Raw genomic sequence first — 17,167 nt, forward strand, 5'->3', positions numbered from 1 at the left:
AATGGAAGGAATTCCTAACCACCAATCTGTTGTCCAGGAGCAGTGATGACCAAAGGCTTCACACTGTGCTGACATTGTGGTCTAATGCCCTTGATCACCGGTGAGGTTAAATAATTGGCAAATTCTTCAGTGTTTTTTTTTCCTGTTCCTACTAATGTGATTTCTCTCTTTCCAGGGTTGAGCCAGAGCCAATATTTCATTCATTTATTCCATTATATCTGATGTGCCTCAAAAATGACATGTTCTACAGTTTACACACCACAGATGGGGAAACAGAGGACATGGAAATAAAATGACTTGTCCAAAGTCATACAGTTGGTCAATGGCAGATCTGTGAATAGAAGTGAGGTCTCCTGGCTATTAGACTAGGGCTTTACCCACTAGACCTCTCTTCACGGTAGCTTACAATATCATTATGATGTCAGCTAACTCTAGTGCCACAGTTTATTTCCACAGTAAAAGAGCTAAGTCATGTATACAGTATGGCTGTAGGGAAAACTTACTTTTCCTTGGACATGCTTGTGACAGAGGGACCTCTGGAATAAGGGTACGAGTATTATTGAAATGCGATGGTTAGCAGGACTGAGAAACTGTCAGCTGCTGCTGAGATTAGGAGAGGTGGCAGGGGATTCCTCTCCAGGGGTGGTCCAATAAGAAAATTGAGACAAATTCGCTGTGCGTAGGCTGCCACCGTGTGTGTGTATATGTGTCTTTGTGTGTACACATACACTCTTGTAAAGGCACTGGAAAAGAAAGAGAAGACTCAGCTTCCATTTAAAAATAAGGCAAATTTCTAGACCTTATGGATGCAGGTTTGAAGATATGAACTGAGCACACCCTAAAGGATCAGAAACCAGATGACCAATAAAATGAACCCAAAGTTCTTGTTTAAAAACAATCATGATTTTGAGGGATCTGACTCACAATGTTTGAATCTTCATCTTCACAATATTGGAATGAGCTATTAATTGCAAATTATTTGTTCAGTTTGACCACCAATTATGGTGAGGGTAGGAAGGCTGAGGAAATACTGTCTGTTTCATATTTATAAAAAAACCCTCTGGGTGTCAAGCTAATGCTCTGGGCATTCCATAAATGAAAAACATTGAAAAGAGATAACAATACAACACAAAGGACTTCTCATCCCACCTTGACAGCTAAAGAAATGTAAGTTTATAAGAAGTGAAAACAGTGGTTTAAAAGAGGGGAAAGCTTTAGTCAGTACTAGCATTATGGTAGCATTGTGGGTATCTGATTGAATGAAGCAAGATCACGTTGTTTTAAATTCAACAAAGTCAAACACAAAAGTTCCTCTCTCCCCTAGCCCTGGCTACAGGCAACACTACACCCACTAACTACTTTCTTCCTCTAACCCCAGCACTTCTGCAACCCAGCTAGGAGGAGGTATACAAGGGAAATTAATTGCAGTGTTGCCCATTCTCACAATTTTATCGTGACTCTCACAATGTTGGGTGATTTCTCCAGCTCTTGGATTTATATGACTATGAGAGAATCTCAGCTTTCCCTCTTTTTCAGAAAGGAAATTTCTAGCCTTCATGGTTGGAATCATATTTTCTAGCTTTTCTCTACATCAGAAATAAAAAGAATCTCAAATTTAATACTTTGAAGAAGTGCTAGCTAACTCAGGATTTTTTAATGCTTTGGGTTGGCAATACTGCCATTATGATACTTGCACTTCTGCAAATCTTCAGATGAAAAGTTTTATAGAAGTGTGGACAACCCAGCAGCTTCCATGGACTTCCATGGGAGCTGTTGGGTGCTCAGTGCTTTTGAAAATCAGAATGCTTATTGAGATGAATAAATATGAATTAGGCACACATCTGTGAAAGTGTGTGTGTGTGTGTGAGAGAGAGAGAGAGAGAGAGATTATGAGTGTATGTATAACACTTTTTGCCTGCAATTGCAATTCATTGCTTAGAAAAGCATTTGCAGATTTAAAAGAGAAGATATTTATTACGTTTTTATTAGGCTAAGTACAGCATGAAATAAACAGTAAGGGAAGCAATTTCCACTAGTTGGACATTTGAAGATCACAGGATTTCAAAACCCATATTGAAATAAGAATAGGTTCTATGTGTAACATTTGTCATGCAAACCACAGTCATGCCCAGAATAGATTTATATTCTATCATTGTCATTTTGTATTCCCATTGTAAAATCTAAAATGTGCATGAGACATCAGCATTTTTTGTGAAAGATTATAACATGTTGTCATAAATATAAAGGGAAGGCTAACCACCCTTAAATCCCCCCTGGCCAGAGGAAAAACCCCTTTCACCTGTAAAGGGTTAAGAAGCTAAGGATAACCTTGCTGGCACCTGACCAAAATGACCAATGAGGAGACAAGATACTTTCAAAGCTGCGGGGGGGAGGGGAAACAAAGGGTTCTCTCTGTCTGTGTGTTGCTTTTGCTGGGACCAGAGCAGGAATACAGATCAGAACTCCTGTAAAGGGCTAATAAGCAATCTAGTTAGATATGCGTTAGATTCTGTTTTGTTTAAATGACTGATAAAATAGGTTGTGCTGAAGGGAATGTATATTCCTGTTTTTGTGCCTTTTTGTAATTTAAGGTTTTGCCTAGAGGGATTCTCTATGTTTTGAATCTAATTACCCTGTAAGGTATTTACCATCCTGATTTTACAGAGGTGATTCTTTTACTTTTTCTTCAATTAAAATTCTTCTTTTAAGAACCTGATTGCTTTTTCATTGTTCTTAAGATCCAAGGGTTTGGGTGCGTGTTCACCTATGCAAATTGGTGAGGATTTTTATCAAACCTTCCCCAGGAAAGGGGGTGTCGGGTTTGGGGGGATTTTGGGGGAAAGACATTTCCAAGCGGGCTCTTTCCCTGTTATATATTTGTTAGATGCTTGGTGGTGGCAGCTATAAAGTCCAGGGGCAAAAGGTAAAATAGTTTGTACCTTGGGGAAGTTTTAACCTAAGCTGGTAAAAATAAGCTTAGGGGGGTTTTCATGCAGGTCCCCACATCTGTACCCTAGAGTTCAGAGTGGGGAAGGAACCTTGACACATGTACTTTTAATATGCTTAAAACCCCATAAACCTCACATTTTTTGGTATTCAGGCTACTTATGTCTTCCTTGCAGGGTAGTGATTCTGTAGACAGCAAAGAGATATGACTATCCAGAAGATAAAGTGAAAGACAATTGTAAAGGTCAAAGTAACATACTTTCTCACCATATTGCACAGCATGCATGAAACATTAAGATTCTGATATCACATTTTTGAGGCAAAGATTACTGCAAGAACAGAAAATGGCATAGCATATCTCCATGCTTCTGAATGTGAAATGGTACAAACATAACCCATTTTCATTACAATGTTAAATCAAGTTTCAGGTTTTATTTTTTGCATACCTAAGCTGAGGCACTGATCAATACTGTTTTTCCCAAATCTGTCAACTGAAATCTGTAATTGGGACCTGCCATTACACAGTAGATCTACCATAAAACAAGAGGAGAATTAGCTATACATTTAGAAAGTAAACAATAGTATAAAAAACAAGTTCTGTGGTATGACCCCAGATGTGTAAAACAACTCATACCGTGAAAAGGATTATTTAGTTTGATTCCAAAGAAAATAGCATTTGTGTCGATACTGAACGAGGCAGGTTTAGTTTGGTCAGAAACAAAATAAATGGCCACTCTGATTGTTTTATGATTACACACATACCTATAAAAGAACACTGGCAAAGTAGATCGCTTCCTCTGTGTGTGTGTGTGTGCGTGTATATATATTTATTTTAATACTGTAACAGATTTTCTTTTAATATTTGGATGGGCTTTTTTGTTACGGTATTAAAATTCCAGCTGCTTGGCATGACAATGGAAAAGACAGACTGTTTGGTCTGTTGTGATTTGCCGATGTACATATGCAAGTTTGGCCATCACATCCATGCTGTCTGCATGGTGGCACATCCATTCTTGCATGGTGGCATGGGTCTAAATTTGACAAAATTCCTGCTCCTTAAGGTGATCCAGTGAGCTGGGAATTTGTCAGTTTTAATCTCTTGCTGTTTTACAGGAATGGAACTGGCAGGAAATGTGGACAGGATGACACAACACACAAGCATAGGGTTTATTGTTGGATTCCCCGTGATAGTTCACGTCTGTTGTTGTTATGTCCTGAATACCTTGTGTATTGTTACATATCACTATGAACTGTCATATGGAGATCATCTGTGTCCATTGTAAAGAGGGTCATATCCTGTCATGCTAGAGAATCATATGCCCATTGGCACAAACACAAGTTTGAGAAGGAGGATTGAGGAGGTGGTTTTAAGCCATTTTTGTATCCTCTATTATCAGGGTACCTGGAAGCCTGCCTACCCTCATGATTTAAGTTAGAGCAGCTTAAAGGTTACTATAACCTACAATCATTCATAAAAATCCAAGGGGCAGCTGAGAATAGCCAGAGCACTTTGCACTCCAGCCAAACCCCACACATCCCCTGATCTTTACACCTAGTATGTACCCCTACAAAGCAAGCTGATATTGAGGAGAGAGTAGAGCTCTTCGTCCTACTGAGTGCCAAGTGGAGAATTCCCTTATGCCAGTGGTATTCCCCGGGGTCCGCCTCCATCTGCTGTATGATGGCATTAAAGGGCTACAGCAGATGAGAACCAGGTTCAGAGAATCTAGAGACTGAAAACTAGGAGGTCATCTTGCCCTTTAACCTACCAGCCCATCATTTCCTAGTGTACCTTTATTAATATTTTTATCCAGTCTGCTTTTAAATGTGCCAAGGAAAAGGGCTTTCACCCCTTACCATGAAAGATCATTCAACAGGCTAAGAAATCTCACTCTATGGAGTTTTTTCTTGACTCATCTTAAAATTTTGCTTCATTAAATTGCACCCATTACTCCTAACTCTACTAATTTTCATTATGGTAAATGACTTCTCTCCCTCTTTGCTGTTCGCACCCTTCAAATTGGTGTCTGTTATCTTGACCCTCCTTAGCTAATACTTACTGAAACTATACATATTTAATACTTTTAATCTTTTCTTCTTAAATCAGTCCCACAGGCCGTATAACCCTTTGTGCTGTTCTCTTTGAACTGCCTCTAGCTTAGTACTGCTGCCTAGAACTGAACACTATATCAAAGATAAGTCTTAGGCCTTGTGTACACTACACAAGGTAAGGTAAGTCGACCTAAATAACGTAGCTGGAGTCAACATAGCTTAGGTTGACTTATTGTGGTGTCTACACTGCGCTGCATTGACGGGAGACGCTCTCCCGTTGACTAATCTTACTCTTCTTGTTCCAGTGGAGTACAGGAGTTGACCAGAGAGTGCTCTGCAGTCAATTTTGTGGGTCTTCTTCACTAGACCTGTTAAATTGACCCCCGCTGCATCAATCACACCAGTGTCAATCCCTAGAAAGAGTAGACATGGTCTTAGACTCATATGCACGTAGCTGGAGTTGCATAACTTAGGTAGACTTACCTCTGTAGTGTAGACAAGGCCTCAGTGATCACAGTTGTCCCTTCTGACCTTAAAGTGTATGAGACTAAGGCCATAATCATCCTGTGATAACCAGTACACCTCAGTCTTTCTCCTCCTCTGTCACTCCCAACTGATAAATCCCAAACTTATAGCAAAAATTCTTGTTATTGCTATCCTAAATGTATAACCTTACACTTTGCACTATTAAATTTCATCCCATTTTTACTACTCCTGTTTACAAAGTAATCCAGATCTTTTTGTATGATATTCCGGTCCTCCTCGGTATTGGCAATACCTGCCAATTTTTTGTCATCCGCATATTTTATTGGCATATTCTCACTTTGTGTGCCACGGTCAGTAATAAAAATGTTAAATAAGATTGGTCCTAAAAACAATCTCTGAGGATCTCCACTAATAGCCTCCCTCCAGCCTGACAGTTCACCTTTCAGTATGACCCATTGTAGTCTCCCCTTTAATTGGTTCCTTATCCATCTTTCAGTGCTCATATTTATCCCCATCTCCTCCAATTTAACTGATAATTTCCCATGTGGAACTGTGCCAAATGCCTTACTGCGGTGGGCGGTAAAGAGGCACCTTACTCACTCCGCTGCTCAGGCACTCGCTTGCCACCCCTCTCTACTAGCCACCTGCTGGCTGATCACCGCACTTCTCTGAGGGCCTCTGCTCTGGCCCTCTCTGCCAGCTGCCTTGCTGGTCTCTTGCTGCCAGCTGACTGTCAGTCACTTTCTGCTGCCACTTGCCTTTCTGTTGTGACCTCTGCACATTAGTCTCTTAGTAATTTTCAGCTTTTAGCAGGCAGGGCAAGAAAAACAGTCCTACCACAACTGATTTCAGCTCAGATTGAGCATTTAAAATAACAAAGAGGCTCCTAATGAAGCCTATTTAGCTCTTTCTTTGAACAGTGTGTGTGTATGTGTGTGTGGGAACAGGTTAAACCAGTCCAGGGAGGACCCTTGTGGGAGGGTCCACACCTCCTGACTAGGACACCTGTCCCAACCCCACTTACTTTTACAGTGCTCTGGTATTCGAGCCCCTGGCTTAACGAGGTCCTTTTAGCTGAGGGTGACCCCCTCATTAGAGACAGGCTAAGCACAGTCCTGCTTCCCTGTATTCATACACTAATGAAAAAGCTTCAGATAGCTTCTGCAACTTTGACTTAAAGTTATTCCAGGCCGCCTCCTCATTCAGACCATGGAGTTCTTCGGTCCAGTCCACACCCCTAACTAATTCTTACTTTTTTAAAGTTAGCTCTTTTGAAATCAAAGACCCTAATTGCAGATCTATTTTTGTTTATCCTTCCATTTAATTTAAGTTGAATTAGCTCATGATCACTCAAACCAAGGTTGTCCTATACAACCAGTTCTCCTATGAGATCCTCACTAGTGAAAACTACTCATCGATACCAAATCTAAAATGGCATCATCTCTTGTTGGATCAGCAACTATTTGGTGAAGCAATTTGTCAGCTATCACATTCAGGAAGATCTGGGCCCTACTATTATTAGTAACACTTGTCCTATAATCTGGGAAGTTAAAGTATCCCATAATCACAGAATTCCCATTAGTATTTATTTAATTTAAAACATTAAAGAGGTCTCTATCCATATCCAAATATCCCGGTGGGCTGTAGCACACCCCAAGCACTATGTCATGGGAACCTCTAGTATCTTTTTCCCCTAAAGTGACTTTGTCCCTAACAGACTCTGTCTTATCCATTCTGTGCATCAGGCTTGTATATTAGAACTGTCATAGAATTTTTGCCTATGTCGACTGTACTGTTAACTAGGCTTTTGTATTGATACTCATCTTACTTTGCAATAATCTCTCTAAAAGATTAGATTGCATATAGAACCATAATCCATTTGGCACAGGGTTTCCTTTCCTGGGTGCTTGCCAGTCTTCATGTTCAGAATTCAGAACCACAGTCTTCCTTTTAGTTTTCTCTGCTCTTATGTGATGTGTGATACTGAAAATCTTCTTTGTCTTCAACCATATGTGCCTTATTTTGCTGCTTGCAGGCTTCTGTAAAAAAAATGTTTCTTTTTTCCTTCTCCTCCTCCTTATATTTTCTGCAGCTCTTTCCGTGTCCTGGACACTTCTCTTGATCCCTACCATGCTTGCTGTCTTAATAGTGGCATCTGAGAAGCTCTATGATGAAATGCTTCTGTGCTGATTTTGATCTCTCCTGTGTGTTTTTGTTTGCTCCATTGTTTCTTTGCTGGGAAGCAGGTACTGTTTCTGCCTCTTGCTGGGCAGCATTTCCCCTTCTTGATTCAACTTTTTCAATTTCCTTACTTTAGTGTGGGTTCACTCAGCATCTTAGCCCAGCAACAATATTTCTGGTTCCCATCACCATGCATATTAATTCATCCTTCAAAGTTACAAATTCACCCATGGCAGCCACCTATCTCAGTGTTTTAGCCTGATTACATATGTGAGTTCTGACTGTCTTCAGCCTCTGTTACAAACCATTCATATGTAACGTTCTGAAATGCCTGGGAATATTTCTGCATGAGGGATCTGTTTTTCTGCATCTGACAGTGTGCATTACAAATGAATGTGTTAAGTCTTTTCTATTTACTGAATGCTAGAAAATATTCCGTATATTCAGTTTAGTTGAAACGTCATAGTTTTCCCAGGGTTGACCAACATAACAACAACAACAACAAAAAAGACCAGAGATCTAGCTGATAACTGCGTAGGTTAAAAGTAGAAACTTCCTAGCAGTCACTTTCCCCCTTCTTTCTTATCCTTTAAGATTTCTTACTGCAAGCCCAGACCCTCTGTGCTTCCACTGGAACTTCAGGCTTCAAGCTTCTTAATTTTTATTTGCTGGTGATCTAATTATTTTTAGAGGTATTTAAAACATTAAAATCCAGCCAGAGCTTCCAAAACCATGTTTCAGCAGAGGCTTTGAAAGTCATAGCAAACGTTGATGTGCTAATCTAACAAATTATGCATGTAATGTCCACTACTTACCTCCTAGAATCCAGTTCACTTTTGTGACAGGGTACACTTGCCCAAGAGTAACTGAAGAAAGCTATAAAAGATGAAAATCTACCTCAGTCAGCTCACGTTCTTTATTTTAACCATTTTTTTTAAACCAACATTTGAAAAAAAGTGAGGAGAAAAATTAAACTGCCAAGGTTAATGCAGTTCACCTGACCATTGTTTTCTGATCAAATAACTTGAAGTCGTTATACCTTGAACACTCCGACGGTGTTAATGTTTAATTATGAATGTACTGTTCTTTTAAAAATTTTCTATCTCTTTTAGGCACAAACATCTTTTCCTTTTGAGATCAGCTAGGTTTTTCTTCTTTACTGGTTTTTCTCTGCCTGCTGGTTTGTCTGGGTGACCAGATAGCAAATGTGAAAAATCGGGATGGGGGGGAAGTAATAGGTTGCCTATATCAGACAAAGCCCCTAATATCAGGACATCTGGTCACTGTATTGTCTATTGATATACCATGTTTACCACTGGTATCTGAGCACTGTAAATATGGATATAAATCTGGCAAGAAGGGATGTTGGTGTTTTTTTGTCATTCAGATACCTGTCCAATGGGAATTAGATTAATGCCCATTAAACTCCCTTCAGATAGTTTAGCCGATAATTACTCCTAAAATTCCCTCCTCTCTGGGTGAAATTTATTGACCTGCAGTACAGTACACTACACCACTTTAATCTCACTGATGGGGGAGAGGGGCAGGGACACTGGTGGTGCGGCCCTCATTGCTTTTGCTTGTGGTTTAGGGCTATATCTATTCTGCACCCCATACCTGCTAAGGTTTGAGCCCAAGCCTCCCTTCCATCCACATACACAACATTCTGACTTGGGTCAGGAATTCCTCAGGATCCAAGTCCTAGGAGCCTGCTGAGAGATAGGTTAGACCCTGAGTCCTGCTGTGACTGGGTCCAAGTCCTATCATTTTGCAGTGTGGATGAAGGTCAAGCTGCAGACCTGAGTCAGAAGGTCTGTGTAGTGAAGTATGGACACGTTAGCATGGCTGTGATTCCCAGGTCCATTAGCTGGGTTTACAGTGCCAGTGTAGAGATACCTTAAGAGGCTTCTGCCCTTGTCCCAAATAGACTAATTAGATTTGGGCTGTTGGAGATGTGCTTGGGGTACTACAGGATCCCTAATTTAACCAATCCAATCGCCCAACACCCCCTGCATAAGGGACCAGAGGGGCAGAAGTTATAGTCTGGAAGAGCACTGACACAGGGGGCTACATTATAATCTTGAGGGTGCCGGTGGACTGGGTGCTGAATTCCATCCAGCTTTGTCTCTTACACAAAGCCCAGTTACACAGGTTAGGTGTAGGGTGAGAGACCAATGGTCTAGTACCTCTTTATGCTGTCACTGGTCAACTATGGAATAGCTTTCTATTAGAAACTCCAATGCCATCAAACAATCCATGGGGCTTGTTTCCCTTTTGTAGGGGTTTTTGTATTGGGGGGGACAGAGCACTTGAGATTGATTATGCTTATTCTGAGAATCCAGAGTGTGCCCTTGTGTCATCATCTAAGAGACTGTGCAAGGACAACAGCAGCAGAGAGCATGTGGAGACAGCAGCTTTCCAGTCATCGGATCAAGAAGCATCAGCATGAGCAGATTGTGCCCATTCCTTTCCCATGCATTCATGCAGCTCTGAGCACTGCCCACTGTAATAGGGCTTCCTATTTTAGCAAAGGCAGCATGTGAAACAAACTATTTGAATTTAGACCTCCTCCTGTTTCCATATCGTATGTGTGTATATCTGCATATACATATATATTTTAAAACATATATGTACATGTGTATACACTCATTCCCATAGAGAATCCTTTGCACATATTTAAAATCCATAGTTCACTGCATTTAAGGCCAGTGCATGAGTATATCATTGCACTGTTTTTGTTGGATTGGCTAGTAGACAGTTAATGATTCTTACCTAAGACACACAAGATCCATATGTTCCAGTGGGTTACGTGACATAGCTCATAAATGAGAGAATAGAGCCCACCATTATATTGGGTTCTTTATTATTCAGATTTCCTTCTACAAAGGTAGAACCCAAATGGTTGACTTGGTAATTTAAAAGTAATACATTGTTATAAAATGTTGTAGTAGCATCACTGAATCACTGATAGATAGATAATAGAGTCTATTAGAGAGCCGGTAGAGTTGATTAATAGTGTCCGATAAGTACTATTTTCCTTGGTATCAAGCTGGAAATTGATTACAGCTCCTGCTTACCAGTCTAGTCACATCAAAGGGCTTCTAAAGACAAGCATACAGGAGTAAGGTTTTATAAGGGGATGGTCGCTTGACCATGCTCAGTATTCCTCTTCAGCAAAGGCAGAGAAATGTGTTCGGCAGAAAATCAGGAAGCTTTGTATATTAAGTCATTGAAGGGGTCTAACTTTGTAATTGCATCTACAAGAGCTCTGTAGAACCAAGGACAGAAGAGCCAGATCAACTTCTTTGCTGAGACGCAATGTATTGCTCCGAAGACATGGCTTAATTGAATTCTTTACATGAAGGTAAATAACACTTATATTTATAACTCCTTGTTCATCTGCTTTGAAAAAGGAATAAAGACATCTGACTAAACTGAACACAATGCTCTGACCTCACCAAAATACTTCAGCTGTTGAAGCGAGGTGAGTGGTTAAGAGCAGTATGCTTCAGCAAAAGCCTAACAGATGCAACAGAATTGCTCTTGAACTTGTAAGTAATTTTCCCTAGACTGACCAAAAGATTTTTAAATACAAGTATTTTGATACTCACTTTAACTTTGCCATTTGAGATGGACTTATACTAATCTTGCCGCTTCTGTTGCTAAGAAGCACTTTTTTTCAAACTGAAAGGATATGAAGATGATGTATGATAACTTTTGATTTATAAAGAGGGCACCTATAATCACAGGAATTATTTTTACAGTGCAGGCACTGCAACTTCAGTTGGGCTGTTGCATACATATTACTGATTTCTCCTGCAGCAGCTAAACTCACTTCAGCTGCAGCAACAATGATAAATGAACTTTTAATAATTTCTTTTTGGTAGCAGCAAACCACTGCTGCAGCAAATGTATGGAGTGAAGTAACCATGTGTAGCAATTATGTACATTGCTGAAAAGGTGAGTTTGTTAATCTTATGATCAGAATCTGTTCTCTAACAAGGATCATCACCGACCTATATTAATTACCAAGGGGGCAGCTGCTGTGAATTAGCACATTGAACTTGAAGGAGCCACACTGATTTATACCCGTTGCAGAGCTGATCCAGTACTTACAATGTCATTTATTGATTAACTCAGGATTTTCTCACATCCGTCTTAAGCATTTAGCTAGTCACATTTTGGGTATACATTGGTAATATTATATTCCCCCAAATTTATTGCAATATAGAAGTCTAGGTTTGATTAGTTGCTATTTTTTTAAATGAATGATAAACTATTGTTGACAGAACATTGAAATCAGTGGAAGTTGCAGGGGCTTGACCCCTCTGAAAATCAGGCCACTTTCATTTAGTTGCCGAGATATGGATTTAGGTGTTTAATTTTAGGCTCCCAATTTTGAAACTTCTGACCCATGTATTTTGGGTGAACCTGATAGGGCCCCTATATTTAAGTTGCCCAACACTTACCATTATATAGATTCTTGTGACCTTTTCTTTTTGAAGCTTTCCCATATCCATTGTTAGCGGCACACCTAGGAATCTGGCAAAGGGATAGCCCTAAAGCTGTGAAAGTGTCTTGTCTTTGTTCAATGAAATCCATTCAGCTTTTGCTAAGATATGAACTGTCAACATCACAATTTTTCTTCTCTTGCTTGCATTTCTGAGGAAAATTTTGGCAACCTGACAAAATAATAACTAGACAAAGTATTCTGAAACTGGGCTAGCAGCACTGCCAAATTAGCAGCAGCACACACTATACTGGAAGACCTGGGAGTTTCCTGAGCAGCTGTAGCAATGGCAGGGGGACCTAGCATATAGCCCCAGTGATCCATGCCCCACTCTGTGTGCACCACATGGGGCAGGAAGAGAGAGCTGAACTGGGCACCCCCTCTGCCCCATATGTAGCCCCATTGGTCCAACTTCCCCCCACAAGCAGATACTACTTGGGGGCAAGAAAGATGGGTGAATTCCCTCCCCAACCACTCCATAGACACAACACATGGCCCCAATGGCTCATGACATTCTCTGGAGACATCATGTGGAATAGGAGCTCTCCTAACTCCCAGGAATGGGGAGGGAACCTTCTATGCTTAACAATCTATCCCTCAACTGCCCACTTAATTTTAAGTGGTCTCCTACAGCATGAGTGAGCCCCTCCTGCTTAACAATCTGTTCCAATTTGTATTTAGCTTAGACACTCTGATTACCTTCCCCAGACATGAAGAAGAGCTCTGAGAAGCTTGGAAGCTAGTCCCTTACAGCAACTGATGTTGGGCCACTAAAAGATATTACCTCACCTACGTTGTGTCTCTCATATCCTGGGACCAACACAGATACAAAAACAGTGCAAACAATGTAAAAGAAAGTCACCTTTGTCTAATCAACAGCTGCACCCACTTTTCTTCTCATTTCAAAGCCACTGCCAGAGTGGGTGGATTTATTAAGAAGAACTGTCTATTGCTGATTGGCTATAATTTAGGAATTTCAAAATGTGCAGATATAACAGAGGATAACAAAGCAATGCTTACAACAAAAAACAATCAGAGAGAAAGCAAGGCTTTGTAAATTTTACCGATAATAATTGCACCTATAAATCCTTATTTAATAATTCTTGTATTATCTTTATACAATCTACACTTTTCCCTGTGTACATTTTACATTATACAACAGATGATTCAGTCCTCAAAGTTAAAATTACTGTTTTTTTTCCTTTTCTTGAATTTACCACTGGGTATACGTTTCACGAGTAATTGGATTTTTCCCAAAGTCTGCTTAGAAAAATTAAGTTTAGATTCATTCCAAATAACAGGCATTCCTGGTACATTACTGACTGTATATACTTTTTTTCTGACTTATGGTGTATGTTTAAAAGACAGTCTTTCTTAAAATATTGTAACATTTTCCAATATAAACACAGACTATTGTCAATTTGTATCTTAAGCCTCCAGTCCTGCCAACATTTACCAAAATGCTTAACTTTTCTCCCATTAAGGCGACTAGTCCCCCTGACTTTAATAGTAAAGATAAACATGTCAGTGTTTGCAAGTTAAAGACTAATGTTTTCAGTTGCCTTTGTAGTTTTCAACATATTGCATTCTTGCCTTGTGTCAGAACAAAATTCAGATTCTTGTTAGTGTAATCAGAAATTTATTCCAAAGGTTTTTATTTGGGGCGCATGGGGAGGCAACTTTGCTATCTTATGTATGCAGTAAAAAGCATTATTCCCAGATCAGGACAGCATTTGTTTCTGTGGCTCACAGTAGCAAATTTGTGAAATGAGGTGAAAATCTGGATGTAGAAGGTACAAACACCAGTGGGAAACTGTGTTCTGTTGTGCTTGAGGACAAATGTGCAATGCAATCCTATTTACTCAGGAATTTTTTGTTTGTACATGATCATGCCAATAATTTGTGTTTAAAATTGGTACTCAGGCTTTTGTGAGCAAATTGCTACAATTATATCAACAGCTTATTTTGTAGTCATAATCGCACTCTTAATAAGGGTTTTATTTGGTCCCATGTCCGGTGAAGTAGTTCTATAATAGTGAATACCACTGAAATTGCTTTAGAATAACTGTGGCTTTCTTTGTCCTGTTTTAGTTTCTAACAGATATAAAATAATATAATTTTGGCCTTTTGTTGGCCTTTCATATTTCTAGGTGGTTTTTCACACTTATAGATTCAAAAGGGACATATAGTACTTACATGATGGGTACACACTGAAAGCCATCCTGCACTCTAGAGACTTTGGCATAGTGCATCTGAGTAAATAAATCATACCTAATAAGCTTTTCTAAAAGGATTTGATAGCAGGCAATATTGTCAGCACGTTCTTAATGTACAATCTTCTAGTGACAGTCATGATGACCTTATCAAACCACTGCAACAAACTGTAGCTTATCTTTATTTCAGATATTTTCTTGTCTGATTATTTAGATCGGCAACAAATTACATAATGTATGTGAATTGATCTATAAGGCCCCTATACTCCCCTGCTTCAAATCCCTTCTGAAAGCCCCTCTCTGCTGTGATGCTTAAATGACATCAGCCAATTAATGATGGGTAGGTAGAGGGGGACAGGTGGGAGTAGTTGACTTACTTTCTCTAGTTAAAATAACTCTGTGTGTGTATATATGAAATGAAAATTATATATATTTGAGTGTTTCCCTGTCTCCCTGCCCTTCGTATGTCACTTGTTTTCTTGGGGTATGTCTACACTGCAAGCTAGGGGTGTGATTCCCAGCTCACATACAGTTACTCACGGTATGTCATAAATATAAAGGGAAGGGTAACCACCTTTCTGTATACAGAATTATAAAATACCTCCTGAACGGAGGCAAAACTCTTTCACCTGAAAAGGGTTAAGAAGCTAAGATAACCTCGCTGGCACGTGACCAAAATGACCAATGAGGAGACAGGATACTTTCAAAGCTGGAGGGGGGGACAAAGAGTCTGTTTGTCTGTCTGATGCTTTTGCCAGGAACAGAACAGTAGTATTGGAGTATTAGAACTTGTTAGTAAGTAATCTAGCTAGGAATGCGTTAGATTTCCTTTTGTTTAAATGGCTGGTAAATAAGCTGTGCTGAATGGAATGTATATTCCTGTTTTTGTGTCTTTTTGAAACTTAAGGTTTTGCCTAGAGGGATTCTCTATGTTTTGAATCTGATTACCCTGTAATATATTTATCATCCTGATTTTACAGAGGTGATTCTTTTACTTTTTCTTTAATTAAAATTCTTCTTTTAAGATCCTGATTGCTTTTTCATTGTTCTTAAGATCCAAGGATTTGGGCCTGTGTTCACCTATGCAAATTGGTGAGGATTTTTATCAAGCCTTCCCCAGGAAATGGGGTGTAGGGCTTGGGAGGTATATTTTCGGGGGGAAGACTTCTCCAAGTGGGCTCTTTCCCTGTTCTTTGTTTAACACGCTTGGTGGTGGCAGCATAGGGTTCAAGGACAAGGCAAAGTTTGTACCTTGAGGAAGTTTTTAACCTAAGCTGGTAAGAATAAACTTAGGTGGTCTTTCATGCAGGTCCCCACATCTAGAGTTCAGAGTGGGGAAGGAACCTTGACACAGTAGTTCACATCTTCCTGGCACTTCCAATTATGGTTGCTTTGCACCCTCCTGCTTTGGTGTGGGGACTCAAAATGTGACAAGAGAGTGGCTTTTTGTGTCAGGTATGTGGTTTTGTGAAAATTTGCTCAAATTTGGCTAGGTTATCACAGTTAGCACAGACTGAGTAGAAACTTCTTAAATCTTCCCTTAAATTCCCTGAAGATTCCAAAATACTATTTTGTTAGTGTGTGTTGACTTCTGCTTGCCCCAGGCAGGTAAAGTGAACCTATTGCTTCCCCAGACTGGAGAAATTAATATGGGGCACACTTGAAGTGCCACACCTGGCTGCAAAAGGGCACTTGTGGATGGTCCGTGCTTTTACACCCCATTGTACTGGAGTAATCTTGTCTGGAAATGACAAGGACATTGCAATTATCCATCCAGTTATCAATCTCTTTGCTAAATGGAAATGGAGTAGAGGAGGCCACTCTAGTCTACCCTTGTCACTTTGCCATCTAAAAACAGTAAGGGATCAAAGAGAACTTCTAGATTTACTTACTTTCTTTCAAAAGGTTAAACAAGATCCATCAGGCATACCACTCTGTCAGTTTTTTCCCTGAGCCAACCAACATAGGTTTTATCTTGGACTGAGATGACTATCTCTGCCACTTGAACTCAGATGGGTAGATCCTCGGCTGGTGTAAATTGTCATAGTTCAAGTGATGCAATGAAGCTATGATAGTTTACACCTGCTGAAGTCTTCCTCGGAATCTTGCTGCTAGATTTAATCAGCAAAGAAGGGCACAGATCTAAATCACAGGTTATATTCCATAGTTCCCCAGAGGCCTCTGGAACCCCTCTCAGCAAAATGATCTGAAACTCAATAGGAAAAGATACTGCACTTGTCCTCATGGAAGCAACCATCTGGTCCAAATTAGATAGATTCTTTATATGAAGCAGAGACAAAATACACAACAAGAAAATCTTAAACTTATATTCAGTCAGAACCAATCATAATCACTGGGATATCAACCAGCTGGAATAGTTCTGATGTTTAGTGTGTGTGTGTGGTGGAGGGACAATAATTCTTTGTCTCATCTGACTAGCATTAGAGCATGATATTCAGCACTGATTCTTTTCCCTGCTGTATCTTATTTCTTCTATTGCAGGCCAAGTTAAAGTTTTAGCACAAGGGGTCTGAAGTTAGGCAAGTGAAAAACTGAGGAAAACAAGAGTAGTAATGCTTTTGAAAATTTTGTGTCCCACTTTGTTTCCAGCTTCTTTCCATCTTAAACATTCAATAAATATTTCAAATGTTGATGAAGATTTCAGTTTGCCAACTGATGTTCACTCCCAACTGTCTCCTCGTGCAGCTATATTTTATTCTTTTTGCTTTCTGATATTTGGCAGCTAAATGCCAAGCACTGTTATACCATTCCGTTTTAG

The 17,167-nt window shown here is 39.8% G+C and overlaps 1 protein-coding gene across 4 annotated transcripts in view; it reads left to right on the forward strand.

Annotated features, from left to right (window-relative positions):
• Nucleotides 1–17,167, forward strand: part of MYO16 (myosin XVI) — a 579,449-nt gene that overhangs the window by 109,010 nt on the left and 453,272 nt on the right. The window lies entirely within an intron of this gene.

Source organism: Chelonia mydas, chromosome 1 (assembly GCF_015237465.2).
Source record: "Chelonia mydas isolate rCheMyd1 chromosome 1, rCheMyd1.pri.v2, whole genome shotgun sequence".
NCBI lineage: Eukaryota > Metazoa > Chordata > Testudines > Cheloniidae > Chelonia > Chelonia mydas.